Consider the following 17,251-nt stretch of genomic DNA (forward strand, 5'->3'; position numbering starts at 1 on the left):
TTTAATGCCATCTTCTGGAAATCATTTTGCATTTAAATTCAGAGGTGTTTCTTTTTTTCTTGTCTGCCGTGTTTTGTTTTGTTTTCCGACCTGAATTTTAGCCTTTGAAAGATTTGCTTTTCACTCCACATCATCACCTTCCTATGAGTGGCTACTGCTTTCAGGTAAAATGAGACTGGTTTTTGTTCAGTTGGCCTATTTGTCTAATAACTTAGTAATTGACTTTATGAATGGTAAGGAAGAAGTCAACCTAAAGAATGTTAAAAGGATGTACTTAATCACACATACCATTTGATGTACATTTGGGTAGGGGGGGTGGAGGGCAGTGATGAAGCCAAAAAGAAGAGATTTTTTTGGAGCCAGCCTGTGGTGTGAGCAGGAGGCTCCAAGTGGGGTTAGCCCCTGAAGGATTCAGAGTGGATAATTACCTACACTATAGGGCTTGAGGAGGCCTACAAGTCTCTGCTTGCCTAAAAATCTCTCCCCTGCTGGCAGCCCATTGAAGTGTCACTCAGCCGACCTACTTGCTCCCAATTCCCACTGTTAGAGGATCTTTACAGACAAAGCAGGGGTGCTGCTGCCTCAGGCCCCTAATCTGTGCCTTAACCCAGACGCCGGGGATGGGGGCACCTTAGAGGTAGGATGGTCTAACGTCCTGGCTGGTAGACGAGCTTTACGCCTCTCCCCCGGTGAGGCCAGCCCTCTGCAAGAGTAACTCCATCACCTCTCACTATCCCGCCATCTCTCACCCCCACAGGGAGAGGCACCTACCTTTTTAGGGCCATCACTGAAGATAAATGAAATCACTCTTGTGTGTGTATTTGAGACCACTGTCATTTGCCTTCCTCTCACTCTTTTCCCCATTTTCAGGCTGAACATTCTCTGTTCCTCTAAGCTTCTGCTTTTAGAACTATTGCTGTTCTGGCCCCCCTCCTCGTTACATGCTTTGTTCTGGTTCAATAAAGGCTTGAGGTTTTAATGCCTCAGTGCTTCAGATTGGGTCTGACCACTGCAGCATAGAGCTGGTATGTGGGGTTCTTCATTCTAGGCATTAGAGTTCTATTAATGCAGCCATTAATTTGGAAAACTAAGCAGTAGCCACAGGATTAGAAAAGTTTTCATTACAATCCCAAAGAAAGGCAATGCCAAAGAATGTTCAAACTACAGTACAATTGCACTCATTTCACATACTAGCAATACTCAAAATCCTTCAAGCTAGGCTTCAGCAGTACATGAACCAAGAACTTCCAGATGTACGAACTGAATTTAGAAAAGGCAGGACCAGAGATCAAATTGCCAACATCTGTTGGATCATAGAAAAAGCAAGAGAATTCCAGGAAAATAATCTACTTCCGTTTCATTGGCTATGCTAAAGCCTTTAACTGTGTGGATCACAACAAACTGTAGAAAATTCTTAAAGAGGTGGAAATACTAGACCACCTCAACTGCCTCCTGAGAAACCTGAATGCCGATCAAGAAGGAACAGAACTGGCATGGAACAACAGACTGGTTCAGAACTGGGAAAGGAATACATCAAAGCTGTATGTTGTCACCCTGCTTATTTAACTTATATTCATAGTACATTATGCAAAATTCTGGGCCAGATGAATCAAAAGCTGGAATCACGCTGGTAGAAATATCAGCAACCTCAAATATGCAAATGATACCACTCTAATGGCTGAAAGCAAAGAGGAACTGAAGAGCCTCTTGATGAGGGTAAAAGAGGAGAGTGAAAAAGTTGGCTTGAAACTCAGCATTCAAAAAACTTAAGTTCATGGCATCGAGTCCCATCACTTCATGGCAAATAGATGGGAGAAAAGTGGAAACAGTGACAGATTTTATTTTCTTGGGGTCCAAAATCACTGCAGATGGTGACTGCACCCTTGGAATTAAAAGACACTTGCTCCTTGGAAGAAAAGCTGTGACAAACCTTTACAGCATATTAAAAAGCAGAGACATCACTTTACCAACAAAGTTCCATATAGTGAAAGCTATGGTTTTTCCAGTAGTCATGTACGTATATGAGAGTTGGCCCATAAAGAAGGCTGAGCACTGAAGAATTGATGATTTTGAACTGTGACGCTGGGGAAGACTCTTGACGAGTCCCTTGGGCAGCAGGGAGATCAAACCGGTCAATCCTAAAGGAAATCAACCCTGAAATATTCACTGGAAGGACTAATGCTGAAGCTCCAATAGTTTGGCCACCTGTTGCAAAGAACCAGCTCATTGGAAAAACCCTGATGCCGGAAAAGATTGAAGGCAGGAGGGGAAGAGGGCAACAGAGGATGAGATGGTTGGGTGACATCACCCATCCAGTGGATGTGAGTTTGAGCAAACTCTGGGAGATAGTGAAGGACAGGGAAGCCTGGTGTGCTGCAGTCCCTGGACGTGACTTAGCAACTGAACAGTGAACAGCAATGCAACCATAGGTTTTAGTCATTTCTTGACATCTGGACTCAAAGTTAATTTGGGGCAACTAAAATTCCTCTCTTCTTCCAACATGTTGGTATAGGGACCCATCATACTAATCCATATTAAAGCCTCTCTTCTCAGTGTTACTTGGTCATTTCTAGCCGTTTGGGGTCATTTTGGATTCAGTGATAGTGTTTTTTACATTTGCTATTTTCTTATCCTATTGGAATTTGAAAGGCAAGCATCTTCTTTTTCTTTAAGTCATTGATTAAAATTGTGTATGGAAACAGGGCTAAGAACAGACGTACCAAGCCATTCATCAGTACCCTTTGGGTATTTTGGAAGGATCTTGCTTGGACTTTGGAATCAGGTAAGAATCCTAGTTTTAGTTTTGGCTTGCAGTGTGACCTTGAGCAGTTAACTTCTCAAGATGTTAATTTCCTTATATGTAAAGTGATGATACATACCACTTGATAGAACAGTTGTGAAGACTGGAGATCATGTATGTCAATTATCAAACATAGTGCTTGGCACATAATAGTGGTCAGCAAAGATTAGTTCTCTTTTTTTCCTGTGCATTGGAATCATAAAGTTTTTCTTTTTAATTAATTTAATCGGAGGCTAATTACTTTACAATACTGTGGTGGTTTTTGCCATACATTGACATGAACCAGCCACAGGTGTACATATGTCCCCCATCTTGAACCCCCCCACACCTTCCTTCTTATCCGATCCCTCTGGGTTGTCCCAGTGCACCAGCTTTGAGTGCCCTGCTTCATGCATCGAACTTGGGCTGGTCATCTGTTTCACATATGGTAATATACGTGTTTCAATGCTGTTCTCTCAGATCATCCCACCGTCACCTTATCCCACAGAGTCCAAAAGTCTGTTCTTTATATCTGTGTCTCTTTTGCTAGCTTGCATATAGGGTTGTTGTTACCATCTTTCTAAATTCCATATATATGCGTTAATATACTGTATTGATATTTTTCTTTCTGATTTACTTCACTCTGTATAATAGGCTCCAGGTTCATCTGCCTCAAATGTGTTCTTTTTTAAATAGCTGAGTAATACTCCAGTGTGTATATGTACCACAGCTTTCTTATCCATTCATCTGCTGATGGACATCTAGGTTCCTTCCATGTCCTGGCTATTATAAACAGTGCTGCAATGAACATTGGGGTACACATGTCTCTTTCAGTTCTGGTTTCCTTGGTGTGTATGCCCAGCAGTGGGATTGCTGGGTTGTATGGCAGTTCTATTTCCAGTTTTTTAAGGAATCTCCACACTGTTCTCCATAGTGGCTGTACTAGTTTGCATTCCCACCAACAGTTTTAGAGGGTTCCCTTTTCTCCACACCCTCTCCAGCATTTGTTTGTAGACTTTTTGATGCCAGCCATTCTGACTGGCGTGAGATGGTACCTCATTGTGGTTTTGATTTGCCTTTCTCTGAGAATGAGTGATGCTGAGCATCTTTTCATGTTTGTTAGCCATCTGTATATCTTCTTTGGAGAATTGTCTGTTTAGTTCTTTGGCCCATTTTTGATTGGGTCTTTTTTTTCCCCTGGTATTGAGCTGCATGAACTGCTTGTTTATATTTTGAAGATTAATTCTCTGTCAGTTGTTTCATTTGCTATTATTTTCTTCCATTCTGAAGGCTGTCTTTTCACCTTGCTTATAGTTTCCTTCATTGTGCAAAAGCTTTTAAGTTTAATTAGGTCCCATTTGTTTATTTTTGCTTTTATTTCCATTCCTCTGGGAGGTGGATCATAGAGGATCTTGCTGTGATTTGTGTCAGAGTGTTCTGCCTCTATTTTCCTCTAGGAGTTTTATAGTTTCTGGTCTTAATTTAGATCTTTAATCCATTTTGAGTTTATTTTTATGTATGGTGTTAGAAAGTGTTCTTGTTTCATTGTTTTACAGGCAGTTGATCAGTTTTCCCAGCATCACTTGTTAAAGAGATTGTCTTTTCTCTGTATATTCTTTTCTTATGTCTTTTCTCTTGTATATTTTTGCCTCCTTTGTCAAAGGTAAGATGTTCATAGGTGTGTGGATTTATCTCTGGGCTTTGTATTTTGTTCCATTGATCTATATTTCTGTCTTTGTGCCAGTACCACACTGTCTTGATGACTGTAGCTTTGTAGTATAGTCTGAAGTCAGGCAGGTTGATTCCTCCAGTTCCTTTCTTCTTTCTCAAGATTGCTTTGGCTATGGAATCATGAAGTTTAATCCTCCATCCTTATGTCTTGGGTTAACTGATTCATTGTCTCCCCATCAGTTTCACAAGTCTTCTCTTTTCTAGGATTGAGGGCTGCTTTTGACTGTTCCTCTGGTGCTCTGTATTACTGCACATTTGAACCTTAAATAAAGAACTTTGGATGAGTGGGTGACTTGTTGCCTAGGCCTCTTTCATTACACTGGATTAATTTATCAGTTGATAATTTGGAAGAAAGGTGGCATAGGAGGAGATATAGTGGGTAGGAAGGAGCGGTGTGATAGCAGTCTTCAGGTAGTTGAGGAATATGGAAAAGGAAGTAGACTTACCTTGTGTAATCATAAAGGAAAAAATTATACAAGTCCACAGTCCTTTATTCATAAATTTGGAATTGAAAAATACCTACAAATTGAGTGTTTTGGTAAATTTGGTAAATCTGACTGTTAATTGATATGAAGTTATTTATAATCTTTATTCTACTGAGTGTGAATATTCATATGCCTCACTGCACAAATAAAAACATGTTTGATTATAGAGCATTGCCCTGGACCCCACTGAGGACATACATGATATGTAGTGTGTGTCCCATTTTACTTTTCTAAAATCTGAAAAATTGAGTTATAAAACATACGATCCCAAGGGTTTTAGATGGATTGTGGACCTGTACCAAAGGGTAAATAGAAATTTTAGAAGAATACCAGTGTAGCTTAGGGAAGACTTTCTCATATACTTGGCAGTAAACCGGGATTATTTTCCAACATGATGACATCTCTAGCGCTGAGGTCATTCATGGCAGCGGTGGGGAGGGGCTGTGCAACCATGTCTTAAAAATGTTGTCAAGGGAGTTTTATGAGTTTTTGGACCTATAAAGTCTTCCAACCCTGCATGCCAGAGTGCCAGCACCTAATGACAGAGAAGCTCATAATTGCTTTACATTTATTACTTATGTCTCATGATTACTCAAAATGTGATAGTCATTGTAAAGTTTAAATTCTAAATAAAAGTTATATGATAAACTCCTGTTTCATGATGTTGATCTGACCCAGACGTTCTCACAGTGGGGTCTGGGGAATCAGCAGCATCACCATCCCCTGGGAGTTTCTTAGAAAAAAGCAAATTTCTGTTCCCGTCTCAGGTCTGCTGAGAACTCTCTAAGATGAGGTCCCGAACCCCATGTTTTATTAAGCCCTCCAGGTGATTCTGGTGCATGCTAATTCAGTAAGCAGCACTGAATTGCCATGACAAAAACACCAGGGGGGCCCATGGTGCCTGCAGGCTAGGCCCAGGTTATTCTCTGGGGAGTAGCTATTTCAAAGGGGCTATAAATGAAACTCAAATACAGAAGGGAGAGTATGGGGGGAGTAAAGGAATTGTAACTGGGACACGGAGAAGAGGCTCATTGGGAAGAGTGTGCTTTTAGGACAGGTAGGACTTTGGGGTACAGATGGGCTAGTATTCCTGGCTCAGAGGAAGGAACAGTTATCTGCCCACTGGGAAAGCAGTTGTCTCTAGATTATCAGTGGGGATAGAGCACTGACAAGAGAGGACCAAGGCAATATATGAGCCAGAATACTATATTACATGTTTCACATGCTTTTGGATGTGAAATCAATATTGGACCCAAGTGCCTTAACTTATTTATCCATGTTAAATTTCATCTTGCTCAAATAGGCATGTCAGTTGAGTCCTGCAGTATTTTGGATTCCTGACTTTCTCAACCCCAATGCCTAATTAGATCCTCATCCAGGTAATCAATAGAAACTTTGAACTTGTATTTGCAATCTCCCTCCAAGTTGACCTAAATCCTAACATCGTGTTAGTTGCACTTGCCGAACTACAAAGAAATAGTCTTGATTTCTTGTGTGATTTCCAAAAAAAAAAAAATCCCTTTGTTTAATCAGCATACCCTAAACAACACACCACTAAACGTTTTACTGAGAACTTTTTACATTTTAAGCTTTTTATTATAAAATATGCTTTACACTATATGGTCAGCTGCCCAAGAGCAGAATTTTGTCTGATTTTCAGCCTGTCAGAAACTCTGAATTTTTATTTTATGTTCTCAAAGAGCCCATGCCTCACAAAAGCCATACTGCTGACAAATAGCATGAATTGGCTTGTGCCAGAAAGCTACCGAGAATAGGGGCTCACGAGTAGGTTTTCCATAACCTCCTCTTAGCTCATTCAGGCAGTTTGTGGAGACTGACTTTGATATTGTTGCTCAAGAGTTGACAGTGCTTCCAGATGCCTTTCTTTTGGCTGAAATTATGTCTAGTGATATATGGAAGTGTGTTTTTGTGATGCGTCTTGCATAATCATGTAGGCATTGCCTACGTACTTTTGAGTGGTTTAAGTTAGAAAAAAACTGTTTCTATACAGTGCCTCCCACCACCATGTAATGGTTTCATCCTGTTTAACACAAAAAAATACATGTACCTTACTCATTTTTTTTCTTTGTTGGTTAAGGACGAGCCTAAGCTCCAGGAAGCAACTTGGGAAGTCAGGGAAGAGAACATGTTATTTTCACTTCATAGCAAATTAACTAGAAAGCCTTTTGATGAACTGTAAACAGTTAATAATGTAATCATAGGCTAATAACACTGCATCATAGGACTGTCAACATAGAGAGCCTTCTTGTGCCTTTAAGGATCTCATCAACGTTATCCAGGTAGATAGTTATCTGTCAAGCTCTTAATGGCTTCTTTTAAAGAGAATCATATAAGCGTTGTTAATCATTGGTTCTGGTCACCTGTGTTACAGGCTGTCATTCCACTTTTTTTAAACTAAATTCCAGCTGCTGATCTAAAAGTTCTTGTATGAAGGGAGGGATTTGAAAGGCTATTTCAGCTCATCCTGGAATGCAGAGAGAAGTGAAGGAAGTATTTTAAAGTGATCTTGGTAGTGATGATGTTATGGAAAAAAGAAATGAAAAATAAAATCACTATTGACTACCTCAGTGACTATTCACTTTGAATAGCACTGCTACCCATTACATGGTTTAAGAGGACAGTGTTTCTTTCCTAAGTTGTTACCATTTATTATTGGTACTTCAGTCAGGCTAAGAAAATTGTTCAAAGAATACACAAGGTGATTCCTAGGATTATACCCTAGTAATATTGATATCGGGCTTCCCAGGTGGCTCAGAAGATAAAGAGTCTTCCTGCAATGCAGATCCCCGGGTTCAGTCCCTGGGTTGGGAATATCCCCTGGAGAAGGAACTGGCAACCCACTCCAGTATTGTTGCCTGGAGAATCCTATGGACAGTGGAGCCTGGTGGGCTAGAGTCCTGGGGTCGCAAAGAGTCAGACACGAATGAACAACAGCAATATTGATATAACATTTTTTATCTAGGATATTTGCAACTAGCTTTTAATAATATAAGATAAAATAGTGTATTTCTAACTTCATTAAAAAAATTCAGATACCAAGATATGACCCTGAATTAACTGGAAACATTTTGTTGTCGGATAGACTTATGAAGAGTGAGAAGAACTACCAAAGATAGCGTTGTCATTTGTTTTTTAAATGAAATACCCAGGGCAGGATTTTTGTTCTATATCTGAAATTTCCTCGGAATCTGAGAAGAGTTATTTCACTTGGGTTGTTCTCTCTTCTTCTGCCTCTCCTTTATTCTTGAATGACCATGTTTTTGAGAACAAAGCATTCAACATTCATGTAGTCTATACATGGTTTGAGCTTCTAACCTACTCCTTACCAAAAACAAAAAAAATTATGACTCTGAAGCTTAGAGAAACTATGATTCAGAGATACTCTTTCCTCCAAAATTATAATTTTCTTTGGAATTCCAGTGCTCTTATAATGCTGGAGGCAAAGGGAACGTTCTAACTGACCATTGGTTCTTGGGAATGGAAAGATTTAGTGTTCTTCTGTCCCTGGTGAGCTGGTTGGAACTGACCAAAGTTATATAAAGGTCAGAAAGACTGTTCAGTGGCCCAAATCCTGCAGGGTGTTCAGGGAAACTGGATTTTCTGTATTCCTTTCTTCTGCCCTTGAGAGCAGCAGGTTTGATGATGTCAGAAATTGGAGAAAGGACAGAAACAGAAGGTGGGACAGAGAGAGTGGTGAAGATGGTGCCCAGTGGATGCTCTTTGGGGTTTTCCCTGGCCGCCTTTTCTGAAGTAAAAGTGATGCCTGTGATTTCGTAGTGTGAGAAGGTTTCATTTACCTTATCTGTGATATTTATTTGATTTCTACAAACAACCATTTATGATAGATGTTTTTATGAGTTCTTTTCCTCTTTTATTTTTAATATATCTTAAAGCAACAGCAAAGGAAATCAAATGAACTGATTCATACATAGCCTTACTATCCTAATAAATAGCTCTTTCATTATTTATGATCTTTTCTATTTTCTAGTCCTTGCCCACATACACAAAAGTATTTTTTTTTTTGACATTTTTGTGATCGTATCTGTTTAGAGATTTATCCCTGATGGCTCAGACAGTAAAGAATCTGCCTGCAATGCAAAGGCCTGGGTTCAATCCCTCGGTTAGGAAAATTCCCTGGAGAGGGGAAAACTACCCACTCCAGTATTCTTGCTTGGAGAATCCCATGGACAGAGGAGCCTGGCCAGCTGCAGTCCATGGGGTTGCAAAGAGTCGGACACGACTGAGTGACTAATGTACACACACACAGCCTTTCAATAAGAACCGGTGTTGTATATTTAAAACTGTATAGTTACTTTCTAGTTGAAAATATTTCACAATTTAGAAAAGGACAGTTTAAAGTCAACTTTAAGTTATTTTAGACAATTTATGGTTACTGAAGGGGATGAATTAGGAATACAGAATCGAACTACTATACATAAAATAGATGAGCTATAAGGATTTGTTGTATAACAGAGAATTATGCCCAATATCTTTTAATAACCCATGATGGAATATAATCTGCAAAAAAACAGAATCTTTATGCTATACACCTAAAGCTGACATTATATTGTAAATCAGCTATACTTCAATTAAAAAGATAAGTAATGTCTTTCCAAAGGCCAAAAAATGTTCCAACTCCTTACTTTCAGTCACATCAATTTATCCTTAAAGAAAAATACATCCTCTTTTTTTTTTCCCTTGATATTTGAATCCCACCTTGTTTTTCTACAAGTGACAGATTTCTTGTCAAGCTTTTATGGTTACAGTTTTTTTTTCCATGACAATGAAATAATTTTGCTTATATTGTTAATATTGACATTTAGGAGCTCTTGTTCCAGTTTTATCTTCTTTGTCGTTTTTATTGAACCTCTAACTTGTCTTTGAAGGGCAAAACTAAAGATCTTTGTGAAAGTCCTGACTGGTGGACTCTCCATTAGTAAGAGGTCCTTTTGTGGGAACTCCACAACCATTGAATATTGTCACTTTTATACTGGGGTTTGCATGTATATTTCTTTCTGAAACTACTGCCCCTCTTGAGAACTGTATGTAATTCACTTGCTATTTTTCCCCCAACAGTCATATTTTATGAAAACATACTCTGCATGTGTTACATTAGCAGACCTTCAGTGTCTGGAGAGAGAAAGAAATAGGTCTTGTGGGATTGAAATGTCTAGCCCTGGACCCTGCAGAGGAGATGCGGGGCCATGGTCTAAAGTGCTGGAAAAGGGGATGCAAGGACAGGCACCCAGCCTTGACCTCATTCTCTCTGCCTGGCCTCAAACATTTGAAATTTTAAATTTTCATTTTCTACTGTTCATCCTTGACTATCTTGACAAGTTATACTCCATACATCCATAAGCTGTCTGTGACTTCCTTTTTCCCTCTACGTATTTATATTCCTAAAATCTCTGATTCCTTACAGTGGCAGAAATACTACAGTACATTTTCTGCTTAAATGAGATGTGGCTACAATACATGCTCTGTTCTAGTACGTGAAATATACTGTAAGACCAGTTCGGGAGACTGCCCCTTGTCCCTGAGGTAGATTGGTGGGTGGTTTTCAGTTGCATGGAGAAGAAACCATAAAATGTATGCCAGTACAATGGCAATTGTAAATAATGAACCTCTGTGCTGGCTTCTCTCTATCCTGACTTCTCCAGCCCTCTTCAGCCCCTCTCTCTGGAGGTTCACAAGATTTGACCTCAGCAATTTATATAGCCAGCTTCCTGTGGTCAGCATTGCCTTAGGTATACAACTTTATAATTGAAGTAAGTAGTTTTTAGATGTCTTTCATTCCCTTACTAGTCCCCCAAATTTGGAGGACTCAAATAACCTCAGGAGCCCTGCTGAAATGTAATCCAGAGAATCAACCTGTCAAATGCGAAGTGTCCAAAGTGCAGTGGCGGGTCTAACCCAGGTTTCCATTTGTTATTCTTTCTGCTAAAGTGCCCCCTCCCACACAGTGAAAACTCCTACCAGCTCACACATCATCTCTCCTGAGGGGCCCTTCTTGGGCCCTAGTTGGCCTTAATCACTCCTGTAGAATTGTTTTTTTTTTTTTTTTAATTCATGCCTCACAGCATTGTACACATTGTATTGAAAGTTGTTAGTTTACATCTCCTTCCTTCCTCTTATTAGATAGACTGTGGACAGATTCTTCAGGACAGGGGCCACCTTTATATGCTTAGCCTCTAAAATAGAGCCACATGTACACAAATCAGCAAATGATGAAGTAAATGAATGGCACTGTCCATCTCATTTTTTGCCCCTAAGTATAAAAATTAAGGAGATGAATATGTTCAGAAACTGTTAAATTACAGTTTCGATTACTTCCGTGGCCATTTATCCTAACTTCTGCACGACAAAAGCAAAGACAAATTCTGTCTGGAAGCCCTACCTTTAAAATAAGTCTCAAAGAATTTCCATAAATAAACAAAAGAAATAGGCACTAATAGTAAAGAAAGAAAAGCATAACACACAAGAGAACATGGCCCCATAGTTAGTAGATTCAGTGGAATCTGACACCACGGTCTTTAAATCAGCATTATTATATGTATTATCCAGTATGGTGGTAGTCCTTACATCTCTGTGACTCTTGAGCACTTAACTGAGAAACTGAATTTTTAATTTAATGTAGGTAGCCATATAGTTAGTGACTTCTATAATATATGGAAGAGCACAGCTTTAGAAAATAGAATTATTATACACTTAGTTTAATATGTTTAAGAAATCAAAAAGGAATTGAAAAACATGAGCAAAGATCAAGAGACTAGAAATATGATGACAGCTCGGAAAAGGAAACAGTTTTTAGAAGGAAAAAGTTGAATGTTTAAAGCTGAAAATTAAAATGGGTGAGTTTAAGAGCCGATTGGACTTAGCTGAAGGGAGAATTAATGAAATGGAAGAGAAATTTAAAGAGATTTTCCAGAATACATAGGAAGAGACCAATAAAAAGGAAAATTATGAAAGTTAATGTAGAAGTTATTACATGTAAAGGCCAGCCCGGAATAAGCTGATAGAATATGATAATATCAGACAAAGGATGGTAAATTCTAAACTGTCATGCTTTTAATAATATAACTTCAAAATCTATAAAGAAAAAATAGAAACACAAGGAAATATGGACAAATCTACCTTTCAGTAAAGGATTTCAACATATCTCAATAATTGATAAAATCACCAGATGTTCCTCCTCCTCAAAATAATTAAACTATAAAATATTTGAACAACACAATTAACAAACTTGACTGAATTATGTGCGTTGTTGTATCCAGCTGCTTTGTGATACAGAATAATAGGCCAGGAATCATTTCAAAGGGTTAGTTATCATACAGCTGTATTCTTCCACCAAAAAGTTATTGGGTTGGCCAAAATGCTCATTTGCATTTCTCCATAATGGTGTGACAGGAAAACCTGAATGAACTTTTTGGCCAATCCAATATTAATTTAGAACAAAACTAGAAAAACTTGATAGTCTTGTATCGATAAGGAGAACTTTTCCAAATGCCTCGAGGGTCAAAGAAGATACTTAGGACTGAATGGTAATTAAAAGTTGACATATGAAAACCAGTAACATGCAGCCAAAGAGATTCTTAGAAGTTTATAGCCTTAAATGCTCCTAACAGCAAAACAAGAAAGAGTAAATAAAGGTGTGGTAAATATGTGATGAATCAAAGAGAATGACTGAGACGTGAGAAGGGATTGCAGCACAGTGCAGGTGAGGGGATAACCTCCATTGGCCGCTAGCGGTCATTCAGGCCTCTCTGAGAGATTAGTCTTTCAAAATCTTGACCGGAAGATGTTGTCCAGGTTACTGGGAACAGCTGGTCCAGAGGGTGAGAAAAGTAAAGTGTTTACTCTGTAATACTCAAAATACTAGGACATGCTTCGTTTGTGCTTTGGTATCTCTATTTGTTCACTCAGAGCAAAAATGAAACCAACTTAGTTGAGTGGATTTGTATTAGCAGGTTTGGTAGATAGGTTCTCAGAGTGTAGTCTCTGAACCCCTGGGTCCCTGAGACACATTTGAGGGAGTCTGTGAGAATGAGATCAGAATAGTTTTCATGATAATATTGTCCTTTTTTTTTTCTTTTTTGCTGCTTAACTGTTAACATTTGCACACCAGTGTTATGAAGGTAACAATGAATAAGACTGGTGGCAGCACAGATCAAGGCAGTGGCACACCAACTCTATGGATAGTGATTATATTCTTTACTATAATGAATTCAGTTAAAAAATGTTGGTGTCCCTTGATAAATTAGTAAAAGTTATTTTATTATTAATAATATTTGTTTTCTTTTCTCAAGAGAATGCCTGTGTGATTTTTTACTTTACAGAATGATTAATGATCAAGTATGGCTATTTAGACTTGACTTTTGGTAGACTTTTTATCAGAACTAAGTGAAGTGAGCCTGTCACTTTCTAAGGAAAATATACATTTATTACCAATAATAAAATTCAGACTTTCAAGAAAAAATTAGAATTTTGGAAGTCTGGTATCCTTCTCCATAAGCTTGAAGCCTGAATCCTTAGAGACTTTTCTAATAAGATCATTAGTGATATTGAAAAATGTGATTTTGATATTGTATAATGAAATATGTCAATATGTGGAAGATCTGCAATGACAAAGTAAACCAATGTTCTCAAAATGATCAATACTTATCATACATAGATGAAAAATCTATTCAATGTGCAAGATAGACTAATGGATTTTCATTTGACAGAGTAGGGAAAGTTCACTTGTATGGTTTCGAATTTCATTTTGCAGCTAACCCTTAAGTGAAACCATTGTTTGTCCAATGTAGTATAATACCTACATTAGCCTACAAGTATAAGAAGAATATTCAAAATTATCTAAAAAGGCTATTAAAATAATTCTGTTTTCACTACATATCTGTGTGAGGCCAGGTTTTCTACGTTTATTTTAATCAAAACAAGATACCATCATGCATTTTATGCTGAAGCAGATATGAAAATGCAGCTGTTTTCTATTAAGCCAGATGTTAAAAGGATTTTCAAAAAGGTAAAACACTAGCACTTATTTTCCATACTAATATTATTTAAAGTCACATGTAATGAATTTATTGCTATTGTTTTTATAAACAAGTAAGTACTTTTAATTTCTATAGGGTAATTATTAGTAGATATAATCTATATAAACAAAAGCCCTTTGAGGTCCTCAATAATTTTTAAGAGGAAAAGTCTCCTGAAACAAGAAAATTTGAGAACTACTTTAGTAAGTCAGACTGTTAAGCCCTTTCATGGGAAAGACTGTATGCTGCCAAAAGCATAGGTACATACTTGGGGTTTTTTTGTTTTTTGTTTTTTTAATGCTATTAAGTGTCCTTACTTAATGATATTAAGTTATGTACCACACCATTCAGAATAATCCCAAATAGGCCACACTGGCAAGACGTAAGACATTTTATTGAATGCTTTGAGCTTTTCTTTTTTTGTTTTTTGTTTTTTGTGTGTTTTAAGTGTGGGTAATTTTTCCTATCATTTTGTACATGACTGTAGTTTAAATAACATTTGGAACCCTGTAAATCTGAACCCTATCATGTATTTGAAGTAGACTTGGAAATTTCTTAAGTGAAAATTTATGATGCGAATCCATCATGTCCTTTTCTAATTAAAATAAAATTTCAATGTGTTGATTCAAAGATCAAAAATAGAATGATCTTTTCTAAATGAAAGTAGAAAGGAAAATTTTCTCATTTAATAAAAACAAAGGATTTAGAACCCAAAGACTTGCTCTTTTCCTCAGTATGTGATTTTTGGTAACCTGATGTTTGTGCTTTCATCCTGAATGTGGGTGTTGGCCTTCACCTCTACAGATGGGGCTCTGATCACTACCTTTTCTCTTGGCCTTTAGACCTCAGAATTCCACAGGCACAATCAGGAGATGGGAGTGAGAAAGAGGAAACAGTCATTTTACCGTGTTACTCATATGATATTCTAGAAAGTGAAAAAATTAATTAAGACTAGGAAGCCCAGCTTCCTGCAGAATTTGCCTCTATAATCTACATGGTTGATCTGGTGAGAAGGCAAAAGAAATTGAGTAAAGTCCTCCTTTTTAACTTTTATTTTTATGTTTCTTTCCTTGGTGTAAGTTACTTGAATGTATTTGGTCACAAAGCACGCACGGCGAGGGACAGCTCCCTCAGAAGGTGTCACCTACACACACCAAAATACATGTTGGGAAAAAAATAGTTACAAAGGTTTTGCTTCAACCAACAAGAAGCTCAAGAACAGAGTTGACCATAACAACCAGTGTATGTGAAACAAAACCCAGAGAACAGGTTGGGTGAACGTTGTGTTACACTGTCTCATTAAAGGGAATGAGCCAAGACTGATCTAATTAACCGACACAGATTCAGCACATTTACCCACCAAAGCAGGCAGCAGTGGCCGTCTCCTGCCACAGCTGTTTGTTTAAATTACTCACATGAGTCATTCTGAGAAGAGACTCTGCCTTTAAACAAATAAAATAAGTAAACAAACTATTTGAAATCTTTGTCTTGTACCTGATAATCATCTAAAAGAACAGGGTAATTTTGTACTTGGGAGAGTCCCTGGCCTGAGGCCTTTCCAATCCTGAAGTGGCCTAGGAGGAAATTAGAAGAAATGTCTTTGTATTTGTCGTTCATAGGAGACACCGTTTTATCAACCTCACCTTCCTTGCTGGTTCATCTATAGCATTGTAGTTGGTATCACATTTAGCCTAAACTTCACAGACGAGCTGTTCAGAGCCAGTATATGAAAAATATGGAGGTTGACTGCCAACAGATCTGTTGAGTATTCTTATGTCATTGTTTAACCAATGAAGAAATGTGGATTTGTAAAATGATGATGAGAGAGATGAATAAGCTTATCTTTGAAACAAACAGTGCAGCAGAAATAATCATCGCTCTTCCCGTATGCTTGGAGGGAACCTGTCCAGTGGTGTCAGATATGAATCTCACTCCTACCTCTATCGTGTACCAGCTCTGGGATCTTAGGGAACTCATTTCGCCTTTCCGAGACTCACCATTCCCCTCTCCTAAAATGGGGATAATTATAGCAATCTCAAAGGGCTGTCATTGGGATTAAACATTTGTTTAGCACAGTACTTGGTGCAGAGTTAATGCTCCAAATGGTAGTAATAGTAGTTGTCACTGTTATCTTTGCTAATATTAAGTTGTATTTCCCAAGTACTAATTAAGTCCTGTTATCTTCTAGAGCCTTGGTTCTCTTATCTCTACGATGTGGGGTTGGTGGGTGAGCTCCAAGTAACTCTTCCCGCTGGACATTCTGAGCCTGGTTTAGGAGGTTAGCAAGCTGCCCAGTGGAGGGTCCATGACACTCCCAGCATCCTTGCCTCCTCTTCCGCCCCTCCCGCACCCCCTCCCCGCAGCAGCCCTGGCCAGTGAGCTCCCAGCGGGAGGCTGCCAGATCAAAGCCCTGGGAAAGGTCAGGCATTCCTGGCACAGCGACACTCAGCTGGCTAATAGCTGCCCTTCCCTGGTCTGTCCCTGGTCTGGTCCTGCCGAGCACCAACCCCTACAAACAGAGGCTTTTCTGGAAGCCGCTTTCTGAGTACTGGGGCCCACCTGAGCTGGGGAGAAACTTAAGGGAGAATTCTTGTCTGGAGGTCACCATCAAAAAGCTTTAACTATGCTTTTGCTTTCTTCTGGGATATATAAGATATATAAGGTGAGAATAGGATGGTGGAGGTCAAGTCTTGTCAAAGATGTTAATGAGTGGTTAATGATGGCACAAGAGGTGCCACTATTAAAAATGGTGTCCTAAAACATACTAAGGGATTCTGTTTACAATATACTGAGTAAAAGACTAGATTGCAAAACATCCATCACAGTCCTGGTTTTTACATGTATGTGTGTGAAACCAATAGAGAAAAGGGAGGGGAAGAGCTTTATCTCTGTGTCAAAGTGTTTTTCTGGGTGGCAGTGTCAGGTAGTTTTTATTTGACTTTTACTTGGATTTTCTAAATGTTTTACATACGCAGAGAATTCTAGTAAGGAGAAACAAAAGCTGTTCTTGCCTTTTTTTTTTTTTTTTTTTTTTAAAGAAAGAAACCAAATTGTCTTTCAGACGAAAAGTTTTAACCTTTCAAAGAAAAGAGGATGTGTGCATGTGAATTGTGTGTAGCAAGGCCTGGAAGCCACCTGTTGCCACTCTGGGAGGCTTGTGAGCTTGAAGCTCTGAAAGGAGCAGGCTCCTTTATGAGTGTACA

The 17,251-nt window shown here is 38.6% G+C and overlaps 1 protein-coding gene across 8 annotated transcripts in view; it reads left to right on the plus strand.

Moving 5' to 3' along the window:
- Positions 1-17,251, plus strand: part of LEF1 (lymphoid enhancer binding factor 1) — a 95,501-nt gene that overhangs the window by 9,954 nt on the left and 68,296 nt on the right. The window lies entirely within an intron of this gene.

The sequence above is a fragment of the Bubalus bubalis genome, chromosome 7 (assembly GCF_019923935.1).
Source record: "Bubalus bubalis isolate 160015118507 breed Murrah chromosome 7, NDDB_SH_1, whole genome shotgun sequence".
In the NCBI taxonomy this organism is placed as follows: domain Eukaryota; kingdom Metazoa; phylum Chordata; class Mammalia; order Artiodactyla; family Bovidae; genus Bubalus; species Bubalus bubalis.